Genomic DNA, 16647 nt, shown 5'->3' with positions numbered 1-16647 from the left:
CAGAAACATCTTTAGCATTTAGACCCTCTAACTGTAGTTACATCTCATTCAGGAAACCCAATGTCTTTTTTTTTTTTTTAATCTCTGCATCATCTGTGCTTCAGAGTATTATATTTTTCCCCACTAATGGAGAACTGTTAGAAAATAAATAATAGAGAAAATTGGCCTGTAATTCTACCTCCTGAACAGAACTGTAGTTAATGTTGATATTTGTCCTTCCAGTCAACTTACATTTTTAAAAAAATAGTTTTACAATGTGGGTATATTTTTTGTATCTAACTTCATACATGTAACTATAGCATTTTCTAACCTTACTTCGTAATTTTGGTAGAATTTAAATATATTATCAGTTACTATTTGTTAAACATTTAGGCTGCTTCTAATTTTTCTCATTTCTAAGTTTGCAGTATTTGGGGGCCGGTTGTTTTCCCCCTTTTATCTTATTATATTAGTGATATAAAATTTTATAAGTTGGGGAAAAAAGCACTAGATTAAAGGATATAAAATTTTTCAGCTCTTGATATATATTGTTATTTTACTTCCCAGAAAATTAAACTTCCAGTTTATCTTACTATGCTAGCATTGGTTGTAGGGAAGGAAGAGAGGAGGATGACATAAAGAGAGATAATTCATGTGTATGTATTGATAGTTGCATGTAGCTCAGATCTGGGTATAAACCCTGGTTCTGTCACTAGCTGTGAAACCTTGGGCATATTCCTTATCCTGTCTTTGAGTCTACTTTCTCATTTCTGAAGTAAGGTAATACCACTAATTAAAATACCTCAAAGAGTTGTTAGGAGATAAATAAGATTATTCATATGGAACATTTGCACATATTAAGCTTTCACTAAATAGTAGCTACTACTACTAATAAATTAATGGGTAAAAATTGAGAAATTAAAATTGTAACCTGCACCCCATCCTCCTATTTTGCATTGAGTTTTGCTTGCATTATTCAAATCTATTTCAGATGTTTCTAGTCAGAAGAAACAGCATGTGCAAAGAGTTGAGAATTTGAAAAAATGCAGTGTTGTTTAGAGGCTACTAGGATGTAATTGGACTGATGAGAGATAAAGCTGGAAATAGATTAGGGAGAGAGATTTTTAGGGATCATTCTAGACTGTGTTAAGCATCTTGAACCTTACCTGTGCAACTCTGAAGAACTTTAAACAGATTAATTGACATCAATTTTTGTTGTGTGATTTTTTTAGTTTACATTTTTGAAAAACAAAAATATCACAGCTTGCCAGTAGTAAAAAAGAAAGGAAACAAAACAAAACCAAAATAGTGCAGACAGTGCATAGAGTAGACTGCAGTAGAGAGGGACTGTTTACAGCGTTTTTACTTTGATCCAAGAATCTGAGAGATAGTTTGAGGTTAACAGGATCTACACTTATTAGAGGGATGAGAACTCTAGGTTTATAGCCGTTAATTAGCTTTTTTGATTTTAGGTAAGTCAGTTAACATGTCTGAGTCTCATTTTCATCTTCTTTAATTTGAAGGCATTGTATACTAGATTGCTATTGCTCAGTGGCCATTTGTAAGACCATTTATGCTTACAGTAAGACTACAATGTATATACATTAATAAGTTAAACCTAATTTTACTCCATGCATGCCAGATTCACCAAAATGCTGTCTGAGAAACTCTGGTTTTCATTATTAACCTCTTAATTCAGCTCTTGGACTGATTTACAGATGGAATAATTACCTCCAATTCTAGGATGTTACTTAATCCTAAGGAAAGAACCCCTCTGCCAATTCAGCATAACTCACCTCGGTATACAAACTTTCTTGATATTGAGAAGATAGGACAAAAAGTTTCCTAAAGGAAATTTTCTGAGAGATACTGAATTTTGTGTCACTATTTTTAGGAATCCTTATTGAACAAATTGCATTAGCCCTTAAGGACTATGGTTCTAACATACGAATATTTTACAAATAGCAGTGATAAGGGAAAAAAATATTTATTTGTAAAAAACCTCACTAAAATATATTTCGAACCTCTTGTTTTCATGCTGTTATTTCACTCTTACTGTACTGTTTCTGTAATTACTATGTTTTTTTAAGATTTTTATTCTTTGAGATGAGTCTATGTTACCCAGGCTGCTCTTGAGCTCCTGTGCTCGAGCAATCCTCATTCCTCAGCTACCTAAGTAGCTGGAATTACAAATGTGTGCCACCATGCTCAGTTTACATTCTTTTTTACATTAACTTTGGCAATGTTACATTGTCAGCAAGTGTTCAGGTAGACTTTTTGCTGCCACAGGTTAATAGAATGTTACTACATTTTAGTTTATATTGCATCTTAATAATATCTGTCATGTTCCTCTAGTAAAGAACTTCTGTACTAATCAGTTACTATTTTGAAAGATTATAGATTTAAAAAAACGGTAGACTAATGCTTTCTTTTTTTCCTTTGGAACATTGCTCTGAAGTTTTTATTGGACAAACATAACCTACATGTAAAATGAAAGAATCAATGCAGAGGCACTCACATTTCCTAATATATAACTGTAGTTTTTAAGTGTTTGCCTGAATTAGCACACTTCTCACTGCTGTATTAATAATGATAGTAAAATGAATAAATAGAATAGATAGTAATTCTCACACTTCAAACTGGTGATGAGTTAGTTGATGTGGTTTATTTTCTGGAACTAAACCATTTTTTCTTAAGCCCCTTCTTAAATCAAATGCGGACATTAGATTAGCAGTTACACCATTTGATTACACGTTACAGTTCTTTAGGGCTCTTTGATTTCTCTAGTAAAAATTTTTAACTTGAGATTCATGGGACACTTACTCCACAGGGATCTTCAGGGCATTTTTTACCAATTGAAATCATATGAAAAAGTTTTTCATTTCCTTGTGGGTGTTTTACTAGGAAGAGAGTTTATAGCTTTTATAAGATTCCTAAAAGGGGTTAAATGTTAGTGATTAAAAATCAGTGCTCAAAAAATGTCTGTAATCTGACAAGTTGTCCTGATAAGGCTGCAAATTAAATTGTACTAGGTGTACTAATTACTAAAAGTTACAAATGTTAAAAAATAAATTAATTAAAGTTACAAATGTTAGTTGCCTGTTCTTACTTAGAAGTTTATTAATTTTTAGTTTGGTAGACTTAAAATGAAAAAAAGAAAAAAGCCACACAGTTGTTTAGGTGCTCTTTATTTTACTGCTTTAATTCTTCTTGTCTACTCCTTTCAGTCTAGATTCCTCATGTCCATTATTTGATAATTAAAAAGTGAGGAAGACAGAGTCTATAACCTTAAGTAACTTTGCCTCTCTTGTTTCCTTGTCTCTTAGAGGAAAATAATACCAGACTTCCTCACAAAGTTGTAAAACTCAAGTGAGATTTTTGGCTGTAGGCAAACTTTAATTTACATAACATCACATTTATACAATGTACATCTGTTGTATGTAGAACACATCAGTTGTAGTGAAGAATTCCACATTTATCTGCTAATGCATAATTAAAAGAGAATGATTTCATAAACACTGATGTTAATCTGCCCATAATGTCACAAATAATATCACTAATGACCTCACAGGTAAATAAGATTATAAAGACATATTTTTTTCCCCATCTAAGACTATTAGATCTGTTTATGAAAATAAATTTTGAATTGGGCTTATGTATGTCAGCTAGGTATCTTTACACATATATTTTATGAGATTATGCCAAGATTATTAATTTCCACCTTTGAATAAATAAAAAAACATGTTCACCTTTTAATGTCAGCTTTTTAGAAAGCATTGTTTGGGTAAAATATCTGTAATTTGAAATGAAAGGACTATATCCATAATTTGTGTATGATTTCACAGTCTGTTAATAATGAATATGCCTGGTGTTCGATTCTGAGTGTGGTTATAGAGAATTTTAAAAAAAAGAATGTGCTGGCCACAGTGGCTCATACCTGTAATCCCAGCAGTTTGAGGGGCTGAGATGAGAGGATTGTTTGAGTCCAGCAGTTTAAGAACAGCCTGGGCAACATAGTGAAACCCCCATTTCTAAGAAAATTTTAAAAATTAATTAGGCATGGTAGCACACACCTGTAGTCCCAGTTACTTGGAAGGCTGAGGTAGCAGGATCCCGTGAGCCCAGGAGTTTGAGGTTATGGTGGGCTATCATTGCTCCACTGTATTCTGAGTGATAGAACGAGACCTCATCTCTTAAAACTTTTTAAAAAAATAGATAAATAAGAAATGTAAAAGAATATGAAATAAAATTTGTGTGTGATATAGGTAAAAAAGAAAAATGTATTGAGCTATTATACATTTGCTATTTTTATTTTTTATATTTGCTATTTTTATTAATGAAAAATTCCTGTAGTGTACACTATGGTATTACTTATGTCTCTGCATTACCACATAAGTTTTTTGGTGTAGTAATCTTGATAATAAGAGCCTTATATGGAAAACTTAGTAGATCATTTGTTAAGAAAATAAAGTGACTACATTTTGAGTGGGCAGTTACACACATGGGTGCTTTTCAGTCAGATTCTTTTTTCTGTTTCATTTCGGTGCCTAAGGTTCAGTTCTCATCTTTCTCAAAATAAATGGGAAAACAGTTTTACTGCACTATTTGTTAATTAGATGTTTTTACCTCATCATGAAGGCTGTGTATAAAAACAAAACACCTTCATCCTAAATCTTTTAAAATTTAGAAGGCATGTTTGTTATGTAGACTATAAGTTAATAACTGACACTTTTTAAGTGTTTTCTTCCTCATATTCTGAAGTGATTCAAATGTAGTATTTCAAATAATAAGAAGAGTTTTTCTCGTTTATTTCTGAAAAATATACCTGAATTCTGACCTGAGACTTCCCAGATTCTTCTCATCAAAGATATCTCCTGAATAGAATACTCCAACTGACTCGGAATTCTAGGCAATAAGTTTTGTGTGTATTTGTTTTTAATAGAGTAGATGGCATATTTAATTGAGTGAATGCATTCCAATCTGAATATGAGGTCCTAGGGATAAGAAATTACCTTATTAAATTGACCTGCTAGTTTTCTCTCCCCATCCAATAACAGCTTAAAATGTATGTGTATTTTTATTTGATGTGTTATTTAGAGTAACAATCTTACCTTATAAAATAGCATGATTCACTAGGATAAGTCTGTAGTCACATTTTTTAGGAAAATAGAAGTATTTGTTTCTGTTCTTCCAAATTTGCAAGTGTTTAATGTATACCTATATGTGCACATAACTTAAATTTTTGAAAAACCATATGAATTCATTCATTGAAAGTAGTAGTATTCAGTGTTGCCAGAGTTGTTGTTGTTTTTTTTTTTTTTTTTGAGACGGAGTCTCGCTCTGTTGCCCACTGGCACAATCTGGGCTCACTGAAACCTCCGCCTCCCGGGTTCAAGTGATTCTCCTGCCTCACCCTCTCGAGTAGCTGGGACTATAGATGCATGCCACCATGCCCAGCTAATATTTTGTATTTTTGGTAGAGGCAGGGTTTCACCGTATTAGCCAGGATGGTCTTGATCTCCTGACCTCGTGATCCGCCCGCCTTGGCCTCCCAAAGTGCTGGGATTATAGGCGTGAACCTCTGTGTCCAGCCCTAGAGTACATAATTTCTTAACACTTAATTTTATTTCCTTATCCTCCTCCATTTCTTTTCTCTTTGAAAATGTTTTAGATATTTTGGAGGTTCACATTTAGGCAGAAAGAGTGATAGATAACTGCTCTTCACTCTAGTTTCATTTGTTAAGACTCCTTTTGAGAGAAAAATTAACATCAGCCATGCAAGAGGAACTTTTAATGGTTGTTACTTCAGCATTTGAGATGAAATGTTAATGAAGAAAGAGCGTATAACAAACTTTTTGTTGCTTATGCCTTCCTTTATTACTGCCAGTTTTCACTACTTCCAATAAAGCACATCCAGAAGAAATGTACTTAAGATATACTAGCCCTGTAATTTTTAATTTCATCCAGTTTGTAATTTTTTATAACTTCCCTTGATATTTTGTTTGACCTTTAGGTTATTTGTTTGGCACATAATGTATATATTTATGGAGTACACGGGGCTATTGCAATACATATAATGTATGATGATCAGATCAGAGCTATTAGCATATCCATATTTCTCATCTCAGAAAGAATATTTATTATTTCTTTGTGTTGGAAACATTGATATTCTCCTTCTAGCTATTTGAAACTATATATTATTGTTAACTATAGTCATCCTACAGTGCTGTACAACACTAGAATTTACTACTCCTATCTAGCTGTAATTTTTTATCTTTTAACAAATCTCCCCATCCCCCTAGCTTTTGTATTATTTAGAAGTGTGTTGTTTAGTATCCAAATTTGAGGGTTCTCCAAGTATCTGCATTTTAAGTTTAAAGTTTGTTTCATAGTCTCAAATATAGTTCTACCTTGGTAAAAGTTTCATGTGCAGTTGGCAATAATGTGATTTTATTAGTTGGATTGCTCTATAAATGTCAGTTAGTTCAAGTTGGTTCATAGTGATTTGCGTTTTCCTATTTCTGCCTAATTTTCTTTCTGGTTGATTTATCAGCGAGAGTGGCGGTATTGAAATTTTCAACCATTAGTTGTTCAATTAATTATTTCTCTTTGCAAATGTTTTTGCTTTTTTGGCATATGCTGTGTTGTTTGGTGTACATACATATATACATTTTATAGCTTCTTGATGTGTATTGACTCTTTTATCATTATGAAATGTCCCTTTGTCTCTGATAATGTTTTTGATCACAAAGTCTGTTTTGTCTGACATTAACATAGCCATTCCAGGTTTTTTATAGTTATTGTTTATATGGTGTATTGTCTTCCTACCTTTTAATTTCAACCTGTTTTTGTCTTCGAATGTAATTTATGTGTCTTACAAGTGGAATAGAGTTGGATTTTTTTGTTTCTTCAATCTCATAATTACTGCTTTTTGATTGGGGTGTTTAGATCATTCCTATTTGATGTAAATAATATTTTGCTTTGATTTATAGAGCCATTTTGCTGTTTGTTTTCTGTGAGTGCCTTTTTTATTTCTGTGGTCGTCTTTCGTTACCTTCTGACTTTTTAATGCCCCATTTAAATTTAATTTAATTTTGTTTTGTTTTATTTCCTTAGTAGTTGCTCTAGGTATTACAATTTGCATCTAAATCACAATTTACATCAGATTAATACTAATGTAATATTTGGTAAACTATAGAAACTTTGGTTTAATACCACTACTTCCTTGCTGCCTGTTTGGTGTTATTTTTGTTATGTATATGAGAGCTACTAAAAATCCTTACTGGTTTTCTCCCTACTTGTTCTGCCATAAGAGAGACAGAGAACTATGGAGGTCCTCAACTGTAATTGTGAGTTTTCTCTTTTTACTTTGAAACATATGCATTTTGCTTCTTGTATTCAGTGCATTATTGTGCATATATTTTAGATCGTTATTTCTTCTTGAAGAAAAAACCCTTTATTGTGAGGTAATATCCCCCTTTATTCCTGATATTTGTTGTCCTGAAGTCTATTTTCTCTGAAATTAATATTTCTTCCAGCTATTTTTGCTTAGTGTTCACATTGTATGTTTTTCTCCATGTTTTTACTTTTTATCTATCTCTGTATTTATAAAGTAGGTTATTTATAGATAGCATATAGTTAGGCTTTGTTCTGCCATTTAATGCATGTGTGATTATATTTGTATTAAAATATATCTTCATGCCTGCTACATATTTTTCCATTCATTTTCTGCCTTTTTTCAGATTTCTTAGACTGTTCTTTATGATTTGTGTCACCTCTTTTGACTTATTATTTATACCTTTCTTCACAATTTCTCAGTGATTACCCTAGAGCTTACAATATGCCTTTAAAGTAATCTGAATCTTTCTTAAGTAAGATTGTACTGCTTCAAGGGTTGTATAAGAACCTTACGACAGTGTAACCTGAATTTCATCATACTATGCTTTGTGCTATTGTTTTTATGTATTTTACTTTTGCATACGTTACAACACACAATAAAATGTGCTACTTTTGCATTAAATAGTTATCTTTTAGAGAAGTTAAAAATAAGAAAAAATGAATATTAAACTTTATCTTCAATGTTCTTCATTTATTTGTATAAATCCAAGATGCTGACCTGCATCACATTCCTGATAACTTACCTTAGCATTTTCTGTAGAGTAATTTGCAGACAGTGAATACCCTCAGCTTTTGTTTTTCTGAGAAAAATAATTTATTCTTCCTTTTTGAAAGATATTTTTGCTAGGTGTTAAACTCTGGATTGACAGATTATACCATTGTCTTCTTGCTGACATAGTTTCTCAAGAGAAGTCTGATGTAATTCTTATCTTCGTTCCTCTGTATATAACATGTCTCCTTTTTTTCTCTTACTTTCTTAAAGATTTTATCTTTGATTTTTCAGCAGTTTCTATATGATATGTTGAGATGTTGCTTCATCTTGCTTGGTGTTCTCTGAACTTCTTGAATATGGATTTGGTCTCTGCTCTTAATTTTGGGAAATTCTCAGTTGTTATTTCTTCAAATATTCCTTCTGCTACCTTTTCTCTTCACCTGGAATTCTAATTATTATGGGTGTGTTAGCCCGTTTGATACTGTTTCATAGCTCTTAGATGCCTATTTTGTTTTGTTTTTGCACTCCTTAGTTCTTTGTATTTTATTTTGGGTGATTTCATTTCTGCATTGTCTCATGGTTTTTTTTTTTTGAGATGGAGTCTCACTCTGTCACCCAGTCTGGAGTGCAATGGCACAATCTTGGCTCACTGCAACCTCCACCTCCCAGGTTCAAACAATTCTCCTGTCTCAGCCTCCCGAGTAGCCAGGACTACAGGCACACACCAACACACCCAGCTAATTTTTGTATTTTTAGTAGAGGCATGGTTTCACGATGTTGGTCAGACTGATCTCAAACTCCTGACCTCAGGTGATCCACCTGCCTCAGTCTTCCAAAGTGCTGCGATTACAGGCCTGAGCCACTATACCCAGCCCATGTATTCTTTCCTTAACTGTTTGAAGACTGCTGATCATACCATCAAAAGCATTTTTTATTTCTGTTACTATGTTTGTTTATTTCTAGGATTTCTCTTTGATTCTTTCTTATACTTTAATCTCTTCTCTCAAATTACCTATTTGATCTTAAACGTTTTCTACCTTTTCCATCAACCCCTTTAACCATATTAATCATCATTATTTTATTTCATACAGTTTTAACATTTGAACTGGGTGTTGTAACTGAGTTTCGTTTAATGATTGCTTTGTCTCCTCAGATTCTGTTTTTCCCTGAATGCTTGTAATTTTTGGTTCAAAGCCAGGCATATTATATAGGACAGTAAATACTGAGGTAAATATTTTTTACACTTGGAAATGAATGCATTTTTTTTTCTGCCCAACCTTCAGTGCAGGAGTTGTATTAACTTAGTCAGGGTAAGGTTGTTTTGAAGTTTGATGTTGTGGTTACTCTCAGTGCACCTCAAGTTTCAGTTTTGTTTAGAGTATCAGTTAGTTTGCCAGAGAGTTTTTCTCACTGTTTTCTTTGTTGGGTTTTTGGTCTTTCTCCTTTGAACTCCTTTCCAGAAAGAATTTGTCTCTTGTAGCAGTATGGGCTATATTCTGTTTTCTCTCACTGCTTGTTTATATGATGGGAGGGATAGAGGAGGAGAGGTGTTCACTGATGTTCCAATTAATCTTCTGTAAAAGTCATTGAGCCTAGGTATTGGGGATATGTGGACTTTATCATTGTTTCTGTCCCTCTTCCAAATGAAGGGCAATTTTTGTTTGTTTCCTGTTTCTCTCTCCCAGCTGCAATAGATGTTCTTCAGGGCCCTCAGGCTATCATTCCCCTCTTCCCATCCACTTTTATCCTACAGACTAATCCTTTTGTTCTGTAGGGCACATAAGGAAGATGTATCTGGGTAGCATTTTGGCAATGGTTGCTGTTAACTTCCCTAACCGATACCATATCAAAAACCTTTTTTCAGGATTCTCCTCAGTCTTCCCTGATGTTCATAGATGAAAAGCCTGCAGGAAGGGGTACTTCCCTACCCTTAATGTCTGTGGCCCTCAGGGCTTCATAGCCATGGTAGCCCATCTATATTCAGCCTTTAGTATTAAACATTTTTAGCTAATTCTTTCTACTAGCTTATCAGCCGTTTCTGTACCTGGTACACAAATGCTCAGAAACTATTATCGCAGGTGCCAGACTCTCAATTTTCAGGTTGTTTTGCCTGTGACATTAGTTCCTAAAATGTTTAAGGAATGTTATTAATTTGTAGTTGTCCAGCTTTCTTGATGTTTTTCTTGTTGCATTGCTCTTTCTAGTTCTCTCTGTCTCTTGAAACTCAGCCCTCTGGTTTGTAACACTCATATTACTTCTACCAGATTGAATATAAGGATTTAAAAATAATTACTTTAATTATCTTAGACTTATTTCTTATTTAAATTCGTGAATGCTCACCATATTTCTAAACTGCATTAAGAGAAATATTCTTGGCCGAGCACAGTGGCTCACACCTATCCAACACTTTGGGAGGCCGAGGTGGGTGGATCACCTGAGGTCAGGAATTCGAGACCAGCCTGACCAATGTGGAGAAACCCCATCACTACTAAAAATACAAAGTTAGCCAGGCGTGGTGGCGCATGCCTGTTATCCTAGCTATTCAGGAGGCTGAGGCAGGGGAATTGCTTGAACCCAGGAGGTGGAGGTTGCAGTGAACCAAGATTATGCCATTGCACTCCAGCCTGGGCAACAAGAGCGAAACTCCATCTCAAAAAAAAGAGAAATATTCTTATAATATTTTAAGGGTGGTTATCGTTTTCAAAATATGTATAATACATATAAGAAAAATTAAAAGCCTCTTTCAGATCTTTTATTTTCCTGTTACCTATGCTGCTAGTTCTCTAGCCTCCTCTTACACTCCCCTTTCCCAATATTGCCATCTGGACTGCCCCTGCCCCCCATACCACATTTAATTGTTCAGTCTAGTGACAAAAGTAATCTCAATTATGAAAGATAATTTAGTTTCTGAATTTGTAGTAGCAATAACATCATCTATTTGGAATGAAGATTTCACTACAAATTTAGCTAGGAGCGAGAATTTTTAAAGGGTAGGGAAAATATTTAGGCTGTCCAGAAGTTGTGATGTGACATGATCTTAACTATTAAGGACTTTTAAATTATTCATTTTTAAATAATGAATGTTCCCCTAATAATTCATCTGACTTTATATATGCAACTCACATGTGTGAACACATGTTTATGCTAATTTGGAATTCTACTTATGAACCAAAGGAGTTGCTATAGAAATTCAAACAATGTAGTCTATTGCATTGACTTAACTATCACATGGAAAATATTAGATTAAATTTCTAAAATTTTAAGCACAGTCCTATCCTTTGGCATTTCATAAGTTTAAAGACTTTGGATCTTACAAATGCAAAACCAGATTGGTATGTATCTAAGCACAAACTTAATCTTGTTTTTCCTTTAATATATGTTGAATCCATCCTTATTTCCAACCCTATGACTCTACCACCTGCCTTTAGTTCAAGTTCCTGCCATTTAGTTTAGTTTATCTCCTGCCATTACTTCTTAATAGTTCTAGACTCATTTATCTTGCTGTTTAAAATCTGTTGGTGCTTCCCCAATGGTTACAGAATAAGATCTAAACTTTATGTGACATCTAACAACCTTCTTCATGAGGCCCCCACCTCCCTCTCCAACTCAGTCACTTACCACTTGCATAAGCACATTTTACACTCCAGCAACATGAACTGCCTATAGGATCCTCAAGCACCCAATGCTGGGTTTTTGTTTGCTTGTTTGTTTTCATCTTTGTGCTTTAGATCTTGCTGCTCACTGTGCCCAAATACCCTTTCCTGCACTTCTGTTTGTTACATATGGTAATGCCATTATACTGGAAGTTTACACAGTGCTGAGTTTTGTAGCCACAAAAACATTAGAGTATTCATTGGGTAGATAAATACCATTAGATTGATCTAGACTTACTTTTGGCCATTGTAGAAATTATGTATATCACATCTCTAAAGAGGGTGTTTTTCAAACTTACTTGAACATTTCTGGTGGTAGGGAGCTCCTGCTTTACAAGGCAACCCATTATATATTTCAAAAACTCTAAATCTTACAAAGTTGTCTCACAAGAACAGCCCTAATTTCTTCTTTCCATCACTTGTAAACAGAATATACTTTAAAACGTGTGACACTTAGCAACTTGTAGCTCTGCATGCAGTAAAATTCAGCATTTTCTGAATTAATTTTTACTGTGTTGAATCTACTCTTTACCTCAGTTTGAATTATTTAGTGATGTAGTATCACTTGAAAATGTTGGTAGAGAGTTCTAAACTGCATTCTATGAAGTTATGCTGACTTCATCTATTTTATTTTCATGGGCTGGTTTAAAATATGAAAATGGAAAGATGAAAGAAAAGATTAGTACGTGTAAACTATAGAAGTTTAGGTAACAACCCAGTCCTGAACTTCCCATTTCATCTTCTTTTATTTTAAATTCTCAATATATATCCATTTGCAAAGTTAACTCTTTTACTAAAGTGTCATGAGCCATTTGTGTAATTCAGACTCTAGTGCTGATTATAGTATCTTTTAACCAAATACATTTTGTTAAAAATTAGACTTGTAAAAGTGTTAAAAAAATAAGGCTTGGCCAGGCGTGGTGTCTCATGCCTGTAATCCCAGCACTTTGGGTGGCTGAGGCGGGCAGATCACCTGAGTTTGGGAGTCCGAGACCAGCCTGACCAAGATGGAGAAACCCCGGCTCTACTAAAAATACAAAATTACCCAGGCGTGGTGGCGCACGCCTGTAATCTCGGCTCCTCGGTGGGCTGAGGCAGAAGAATCACTTGAATCTGGGAGGCAGAGGTTGTGGTGAGCCAAGATCGTGCCATTGCACTCCAGGCCCAGCAACAAGAACGAAACTCTGTCTCAAAAAAATAAATAAATAAGGCTTATGTGCAGTCATTCTCAATAAAGTAAAAAGCTTCCTGAGGTTAGAAATTCTTGTCATTTTTGGCTGGGAACAGTGGCTTACACCTGTAATTTCAGCATTTTGGGAGGCTGGGGTGGGCGGATCACCTGAGGTCAGGAATTTGAGACCAGCCTGGCCAACATGGTGAAACCCATTCTCTACTAAAAAATTTAAAAATTAGCTGGGTGTGGCCGTGGGCGCCTGTAATCCCAGCTACTCGGGAGGCTAAGGCAGGAGAATCACTTGAACCCGGGAGGTGGCGGTTGCAGTGAGCCGAGAACACACCACTGCACTCCATTCTGGCAGCAGAGCCAGACTGTCTCAAAAAAAAAAAATCCTTGTTTTTTTTATTGCTGCTCTCTGGGCCTCATATGGGATCTGTTAAGTAGTTATTCAGTAAATTCTTTCCTGCTCACTTCCCTCTCACTAGCCACCTGACCAAAAGCAGAAAAATACATCTTGGTTTTCCCTCTGAGTTCAATATTTGTAGTTAGTTTCAACGTGCATATTAGTATTTTTCAAAGTATGGTCTATTGATCACCTGCTTTAGAATTATTAGTTGCTTGGGATATGAATTGAAATTTTAAATTTCTAAACCCTATACTTGTTATATTTTGACTTTCTGAAGGTGAGGACCAAGAACCACCTTTTGTATTTGTTATTGCTGTTGTTGTTATAGTTTACATAATTCTCTCCTTTTGTTTAGTAGCCTAGAGTTGCCTGGGAGAAGCAAAGATCCCATCTCTGTCGCGTCCAATCTTGAAGCCACCTGGGGAAATTTAGAAGTGCCATAGTGTTCCCATCTGGAAAGAAAATGCCAAAGTGTTTCCAATAGTCACTGCTGCAGACCTCTTTCTTTCTTTATAGGAGTGATTAAGTACTGTCTCAAACCCTCCTGAGTGCCACATCAGGAGGCTCTCCATGGTCTGTTGGTCACTTTGGAAGATGTAGAGACTAAATCCAAGGGAGACATTAGATAATAGGCCAGGGTTCTCATCAGTCTCCTCAGTAGCAAAAACAAAGGCTAGAACATTCTGGTAGTGCTCATGATTAATTGGAACATTACGGCTGGAACCAAAGATCTGTCTCCTAAAAGGTACTATGTTCTGATGTTTTTTACAACCAAATTCCATAAAACACTGACTGCTGTATTACAATGGATACAACTCAGAAATAGCTCATGGGAAGAAATGCATAGGGCAAGGTATTGGAGAGTGGCGGGTGGAGTACATGGAAGAATAGGTCTGTGCTGGTGACTGTTGGAAACACTTTGGCATTTTCTTCCCAGATGGGTGCCCTCCTAGTACCTCAATGTTTTCACCAACCTGGAGGCCCTGGAACCTCCATTTTCAACAGACTCCCTTTGGGATTTATATATAATAAAGTGCTATAAAATACCAGTTTTGAGCTCTTTTCTACTTGTATATTTGCTTAAGAATTTGCGGAATGAATAAATTTTAGCTGATTAAGTTTTCAAGGACCCAAATGACCAAAATAAGAATTTACTTTAAGACTGAAAATATAACAAATGAGGTTAATTTAGGCCATGAGTTTTTGGAGAATATATTCTCTACACAACAAAAAAAAGTTACTACAAAATACCTTTCGAACTTTGACATACCTTTCCAACATATTGACATCCTTATTTCCTTCCGGCTTTATCAGTCTTTCTAAGTCATTTAGGTCTAAAACTCCAGAATCATTATTATTGCATCTCTTTATCTTCCATCTAATTATTCATCAAATGGCAGTAATTCTTTCTTCGAAATATCTTCTATATTTATCTTTGTTTTCGTTTCTGCTTTTCATTGCCTCATTCCTGTTCCTTACCCTTCCCCTTCTCTCGATTTACTTCTAACAGCTTTATGTCCCCTTCGATCGGCCTTTGTGCACTATCAAATGTTCATCTTTATACAGAGATATTCAATCAAACATTGCTTGTTACCTTTAGTTGACCCAGGTCTTTCAGAAAAGTTTTTTTCAAATTCAGCGTTTGCATGTACCTCTATCTGGTATATTTTGGCCAACACTAAAAATAAGGGGAAATTTTGATAAATATATTACCTGAACTTGTTATTTGATCTATTTCACTTCAGATATCTTTATCTAATTTTAAAATTATATTTACCCTTACTATTAAATATGATCCTTAAGAAAATTCAGTACCAATTATAGGAAAAAGTACAATAGAAAAAAAATACTCAAAGGTAGCTCAGATTTCAAAATTTACTAGTATTTACAAAATTAGCCTTTATAATAAGTATAGAATAATCACAGATACGATTTTAAATGTCGTTCCTGTACTACTTCTTAACTGCTCTATTCCTTGAACTCATGTGTTTGCACTTAGACTATCGTATCTAAACTAAATATTCAAGATTTTCAATAATGTAATATAATGCTCTCCATCTAACTTTATTTCTGTTTTCTAACACAGTTCACCTACTTCATTAAGAAAGTTTCTTCATTGTCCCATACTATTCCCATTCTGGCTTCTAAACTCATATTCGTGTTGTTCTTCATATTGCCTTGTCCTCTTATTTCTGCTTAACTAAATTCTCATCATTCGTTAGCCAAATCACTGCTTTTCTTTCCCTCTTTTAACCATTTTATCTCCTTGGTTTCTGGTTTCTCACAGCTATTGATGACCCTATAGAATGCAGTCTACCAACTGATGTTCAAATTCATCTTGAATTGTTGTGTGTCATTAGTGTTGCCCCAGGTACATTCCTTGCTTCAACTTGGAGAGCAAAAAAATACAAACACTAGCAGCTACCAGAGTAAGAGCTACTTAGTTTTCTAGGAAAGAGGAGTTAAAGATTGAGTTAGAATAAAATTTAAGTCTGCCTAACCTGAGGAGCCTACTTTAATCAATTTCATAAGGTCATAAATATACTGACTAGAATAATACACTAGTATTATTACTACTAGTACACTGTGATACTGATAGTACTGATACTAATAGTACTATCATTGCTTGAGATAACTACCCTTTAACTGTAAAGAAATTAAGGTTATATGGTATTTTAGTAAAAGTAACTACCATTTATTTGTTTGGTGCCTATAACGTGCCAGTTACTCTTTGGTTACATGCTGTAAGGGAGAAAAGATTTTTCTCACCTATTGCTTGATTCATGACAGAGATTTCTGTAAGTTTTACATGACATAGAAGTTTTACATGACACAGAAGGCTTTAGAAATGAAGACCCAAAGAATGGGCAGACTTGTGTATGTTTATGCTTAGGTTTGATGAAGAAATGAATAGTCATGGAGAATTATGATTGGAGGACAAAGGGGTATGTTCTAATGGTAATAAACTGGGGGCAACTTGCAAGACCTGTTTGTTCAGCTTCTTCTCTGTGCCTGTGTCTCCAAAGATAAGGGCATTCCTTTCCTCCAGGTAAGGTTAGGCACCTCTAGAATGAGAATCTTATGACCTGCTTCAGTGGAAGGGCAGAGAATTCTTTTATGACCTGCTTCAGAGGAGAAGTGTGGGAGAAGGTCTTCCTGCTTGTGCTGTTTTTTCAAATACCAAGGTGCCTTCTTGTAGGTAGTGTGTTGTGATCCCTAACAATGCTCTACTGTGTTTTCCTTGAATCTTCATAAAGATTCTCCCTAAGATTATCTGCTTTATATTTGGAGAAATTGAATGTCTAAAAGGATTAAGCAGAAC

The 16647-nt window shown here is 34.7% G+C and overlaps 1 protein-coding gene across 13 annotated transcripts in view; it reads left to right on the top strand.

Moving 5' to 3' along the window:
* COP1 (COP1 E3 ubiquitin ligase) overlaps positions 1–16647 on the top strand; it is a 267302-nt gene that overhangs the window by 226667 nt on the left and 23988 nt on the right. The window lies entirely within an intron of this gene.

The sequence above is a fragment of the Trachypithecus francoisi genome, unplaced genomic scaffold, assembly GCF_009764315.1.
Source record: "Trachypithecus francoisi isolate TF-2019V2 unplaced genomic scaffold, Tfra_2.0 Lachesis_group5, whole genome shotgun sequence".
NCBI classification, from domain to species: Eukaryota; Metazoa; Chordata; class Mammalia; order Primates; family Cercopithecidae; genus Trachypithecus; species Trachypithecus francoisi.
The sequence above is the reverse complement of the archived record's forward strand: the minus strand, read 5'-3'. Positions and strand labels throughout refer to the sequence as shown.